Consider the following 6,504-nt stretch of genomic DNA (forward strand, 5'->3'; position numbering starts at 1 on the left):
TAGACATCATTATAGCTAGTACCGACCATGAAGCAGAGTATTAAACATACAGTCTTAGCAAAAGATAACATAAGCAAAATAAAAGAGGTCAGGTCAGGTCAAATCAAGGTGGAGGAGGTAGACGGGCTATGAGGCGCTCAATAAGGTCAGGTAAAGCAAGAAGGGGGGTAAGGACAGATTTGATGAGCTCGACGTCAGCTGCAAGTGTCCCCAAGCGACCAGTCAAGATGTCATGGATAGCCCTCAACTGAGACGAGATACCACGAATAGTACTAGCACTGCATCCCGCCCCTGCATAGCCATCAGCACTCAACCCAACCAGCTTATCATCAACAATGCGAAGATGCATTTGACCCAGCAACCCATCCGTCATACAATCCTTCATTGAGACACAGTAACCATCAGAGGGCAATACTTTCTTCTGCCACATAATGTGAGACAACCACATACCATACAAGAGCTCTCTTTTTGTCTGAGTCACCTTTCTCGACTTCTTCTTAGTGACGGCAATCACACCCGTCTGTACCTCGGCCGCAACTTCCTTTATGTGGAAGAGCATGAGAGAAGCCAAGTTCACAGGACGCCCCGTCATCAAACAGAACAGAACCAACAAATCAGGAATAGAGCAATAACCGCGAGAGTGTGTGCGGGGTAAAATAGTGCGGCGAATGCAATTAAATAAGAACTGATGTGGTCCATCCAAACGACTAGGAGGAATATGGGTGTCCGTAGTAGCAGACGGGTCAAAATATCGCAAAACAACCAGAGAACCAAGACCGTCTATATGAGACCAACCATTCGAATCAGACAGCTCAAGATCCTCATTTGGAATACGGAACATTTGGGCAACCTCATCATTACTGACCATAAATGATTTCCCATTCACCACCGCGGTCAAGAATTCACCAGAGTGATAAACAGTAACAGACTGATAGAATTGTATAATTTCGGGAACAAAAACCATAGAATGAACAGAGAACATACCAACCCAGTTTTGAGCCTTAAGAATTTCCAAGAAGAAATTTAGAGCTTTTTCAGATTGTAGCCAATGTTGCGGGTAATAGCGACCCGGAAGAATAGAGTGCTCAACTAGGCGAATGCAACGTTGTAGCGCCGTCTCTGACATTCCCACACCCTTTAGAATTTCAATGACTCGGTCTTGATCAACCGAGGTGCCAAGAGTAGCAGAAACATCATCATCATACGAATCATCTTTAGCCCTCTTTCGTTTTAAAGACCGACCCTTTTCTTTGAAATCATCTTTAACCACATCATTAATTTCCTCATCCCAATCATCATCACAAATATCGTCTCAATAAGGTTATTAAATGTTCTTTAAATGTTGATTTGATATGTATAACCTCGGGCGACCGAGATGATATTCCTCCTGCTTGCCTTATGTTTTATTAAAGGCTTTTCGATAAACGAGGATATTACAAAGTGGTATGAATAAAAACATTACGGTTACATATAATATAAATCGGATTACTTTAATTGGACTCTGAGGATAAATCCAACAGAATAAGTACTAACTATGAAGTTAATAGTCACATCACAAAATAGAGGATTGTTATCTACCTTTTTCTTCCCAACTTCTCTTCCACCTTCTCCATTTATCCTCTCACAAACGATTAAGATAATATATATCGTGTGGGGTCGGATGACAAGTGGATAAGGTCAAATATACTACTCCGTATATTTTAACTCATTACTAGACAAGAAGGTAGGAAAGAAAGAAAAAAAGAGAAGGCGGATAGAAATTCTCCACGAAATATATTTCGTATACCAAAAACTCGCGAATACAATGAAGAATATTTTTTTTTGTTTTTCTTTTCACTTACCCTACCAAGTTCCTTTTACCCTTTGTCCTCTCTCCCCACCACTTTTGTTTGCATGGAAGGCCCAGACTCTTGTTTAATAAAAAGGACAAAAGCAAGCAAAAAAAAGAGTTAAAAGGATAAAAATAAGGTGATGAAGAAAAAAAGTCGTGGTTCGTATTTGCTAAACAGATTTGTGCTTTGTTGCCATTATAGATAAAAATTTCTATCCCCAAGGAATCAAGGATAACAACAATCTTTATGGTCCAAATCTTTTCCTTCCACACATTGATATAGGCATCAGAATGCGTTCATTAAGGTGTTAGAGTCACTCTGGTTAAACTTTGTTCCGAGTTAAGATGGAAGTTGGTACCAAAGTTGATTCGTGCAAGTGGTAAGAGTTTTCATTAGTTAAATAAGTAGTTATGGTTTCGATTCTCGACTTTTGTGAATGGAAAAAACTAAACTTGGGAGGGTTTAAGTTGCCTTCATCCAAAAGAGATTGTTTCAACTGTCGATAAGGAATACTCCCGATTAACCCATAAAAAAAAGATGAGAGTTGGTCATATGAAGCTCGAATTCAATCACATCAGTGTTACAATTTGGATTAAGCACGTTTTAGTAGGTCAATATCTTTTGTTTTATCATAAATTCTCGTCTAAGGAGGGTATATTTGTCTTAACCTTAAGACGGGCCAAGTATTATACATAAGACAAAAATACAATGCATTGATGGGAAAAAGGATTACGCATTTGATGTATTACCTCAAACCCTTTTACTTATTGAGCATACATGTATTTTTTCTGAGCTTTTAACGTTGATGGTTATATTTTTATTTTTTTAATGTCAAAATACTTGAATTTATATGTATAGTTTTTGAGCAATATTGCATTTTTTTTAGTTTAATGTCTAAGTGAACGAGTTTAAAAATTTTATACTAAAACTCATACTATTAAAAACAAAACTCAAAAATTTTCATCTAAAACTCAAAAAGTACACAATCAAATGTACTACCTCTGATTCTATGAACTGTGCATTGATATTAACAAAAGTTTGGTTTCATTTATGCAAGTAAGGTATTATGTAACCTATTTTATTTTTAAGACGAATATATTCGTTTTAAGGAAGACTTACTGGTTTTATAAGCTTGTTGCTTTATATATACACTTCGTATAGAATTGGATAATATACATGTTTTTACTCGCTATACTGTAAACTACTTGGTATAACATAACTATTAAAATTTAATCTAATTTCAGAGTAATTACCCATTCATCCCAGTTACTTGTTTATATTTGGTTGAAAATAACTTTCACAAAGAACAAAAAAATCTATAATCAATTGGGATGAAAGAAAGAGTATCATTTTTTATTTACATTAATTTTATTGCTTCAAATTAATACTTCGTATAAAATTAATGGATTACAAGTAACTAATAAGTCAGGTGGCAAATGGCAATATCATAAATTCCTAACCTTAAATTTAATAGTCATTTTAAATTCAAGCCGTTCTTAATCAATTGTCAAATTATATAGATTTGTTATCTAAAAAGTCAATTAAATCGAGCGTATAATTAAGTTAATTTCGTGAGAAAAGACTATTTTAGTCAAAACCTAAAATGCTGACCGATGTCTAATTAATAATTTTTATGGGACGTGCTTTTTCACATACGAATTTTACTCTTTCACATACGCCTTTTACCATATTACCCTTGTCATTTTTTCATCACTCACCAAATAGATTTTTTTTCCACTCTTCATTCATCTCCTTCACGAGCAAGTCACTAACACCAACTCACCGCCTACTCCGTTCACAAAGTCCGGCCAATATTGTCGTCGGTAAACCTAATATTGGCCGACTTTGCCCGCCATCCGACCTCGACGTCCCCCTACCCTACACTTCCCCTTTCTCTCCGGCACTCCTCTTCCCCCCAAACTGCAACATTTTTCAATAAAAAATCAATCATTTGATTGGCGGTACGTAGTGGCGTAGTGCTTGCAACATTGATATGGAGAATTGTACCAGTAGCGAGTGTATTGCATTGTCAATCAATACTCAAAATGTATTTACAGTATTACCAATTAGATAATGGGTAAACAATTGTTTCTTTTGGGAAAATGTAAGCTTTCATTAATATAAAATCACCCTTACAATTTTCCTAAGGTTAAAAACCTTAGGGTAGAAGTCTTAATGCATACAAATTTGATCCCACCATGTTTGCACATCTCTAACAACTGACCCAACTCTATTACACCTCATTCTCATTCTAAGTTCATCTTTACAATTTTTGACAACAGTCCCAGGAGTAACCCAGGAGTAAGCAGATATCCCTCCAACCTACTTTGGTTTTCCTACATCTCCAAATGTCATAAATCAGAGCAGTCACAGCAGCAGCTACAAATTTCTTCTTCAATAATGAACGGTTCCTGTATTTGATCCACCAGCCTAGCACCTGCTGTTCAGGGATGTCCACTAGTAGCCATTCAGACAGCAAAGCCAAGCACTTGGTAAACAATTGTTAAACCCTAATATTTTCAACAAAACATATTTAAAATTCCTATGTAACAAAAATACGTCATTAAATGGAGAATTAAAATTCATTAATCAAATGTTTAGAATAATTAGATTCGATTTTAGGGGGAAAAAAGGTATGTATTGTTAGTTATTTAGACCATATTATAACTCATCTTATGATATCAAAATTACATATTAATCTTGTGTGGTCTAAATCTACATGCATGCAAAACAAATAACTAGAAGATAGTATTAAACCATCTTAAGACAAAAATTCCTTACAATGGGTTAAGGAAAATAAGGGCACTACAAAGGTCTCCTACCTTTGTAGTTCTTGAGCTATGCAATTATGGATGATCCTCCAAGAACACAAAAACCACCAAAGAGATGGTTTGCTTTAAGATGCACCCAAGATTATCCCAGATAACTACTAGAAATACTAACTAGGTAATTGTAGTAGTAACCTTGTATTATGTAATATTATTACACTAATAATATTATATAATGTATATTATTATTTGTGAATTATATTATTGGTTTTGATCAACAAATTGGTCAAGCTTTGATGAAGAAGATGAAGAAAAATGGACACTCTTTTTCTCTTCTATGTGAACCGGCCAAAGGTGGAGTTTTAGAGGATTTTTTGTCTAAAAACTCATTACATGCAAATGAGTAATGAGTGGTATTTATAGGGATCTCATATGTAAACAATTCATAGGAACATCACATGTGATTTTCCACCAAATTGTTGACTATAGTGGTCACTAATGACCTTTCATATTTCGGTTCAAATGGACCCATTTATTCCATTTCGATTTCCGACATTTGTCCCACAAATGCTTATAAGTCTTATATTTAATTATCTTACATAATTAAATATTAATTTAATTATTTAACAGTTAAATAATACAAATTAACCACTAATAACTACTTAACTATTAAGTAATCATGAGACCATTTTATCAACATACAATGTGTCAATACTACCATATTTAGCTAATTTTACAACCTCTTGTAAATTTAAATAGCTAATAACCTTTAGCTCAAAACTTATATACACAACGTATAAATTTAATTAATTAACTAATAATTATTAAATTTCAATTAACATTTATTAATTAATTATCAAATAATTAATTAATAAATTCCCTTGGCCCGAGTTCGTAACTCGTCATCAAATAATATATTCACTTGACTTGTTTAAAAGTCTATTAATATAAGGATTTAATTAATTTGTATCTCATACAAATAATTAGTTTTTCCATTTGGGCATCATCCTATAGGTGTGACCTAAAGGGATCAACTGATCACCGCCGTCATACAACAGTAATGTCAAACTCTAGTCAGTCAATCGTTACCGATTAACGATGACCAGCTGACAAATAAAATGATAAATCCCTGACATTCCTTTTACGAGATTTAATATGTAAAAACACTTATTGTGGAGGACACTACTCCAACAATCTCCCACTTGTCCGACACAAGTGTGCGTTACAAATTCTCTTGTGCAATAATATCTCCCACTCAATGCAAGATGTCTTTCAGGTCGTTCTTGCACATGATCATATCATAAAGTGGTTTCCTCGATCAGGAGAATGACTATCTGACCGGATAATCTACTATAGATCTCATCCGAGCGTGGCCACGCATTTCCAGTCACCTCTCCTCGAGCGGCCTTGAGATAAAATATGACTTAAATGGACAATCCCATTGACCTATTTTCTTCGTTCGATACAGATCACAATGACCCAGTAAATGTTCATCAGCCTCCTTTTACGGTGCGACCTAGAACAAAAACCAAAGCCACCGGAAAACCCCACCAACTCAGACAAATAGTCACCAGTCTAAAGAATTGACTCGAAGGAATAAATAGAAATCTTCGTCACGACCTAGCAACAAAAGGACTCTATAAACGGTCACTGTCCGACAAATCATCTCACAATCTGCCTATGTAATCGATCAGCCATCACTATGACCATATGACAGTCGAACTTGTCATCTATCGCCTTACAATCTAGTCACTCCAAGACGTCACCTCATTAAGTAACTAGGGACAAAATACAATGTTAATCCAGTTCACTTTAATAGAGTTCGACATTGTCACTACAACCTCTTTGGATAAAAACAAAGTATTTAAAATTCAGATATAAAACTGAATACAACGATAAATGCA

Source organism: Silene latifolia, chromosome X (genome assembly GCF_048544455.1).
Source record: "Silene latifolia isolate original U9 population chromosome X, ASM4854445v1, whole genome shotgun sequence".
Taxonomy (NCBI): Eukaryota; Viridiplantae; Streptophyta; class Magnoliopsida; order Caryophyllales; family Caryophyllaceae; genus Silene; species Silene latifolia.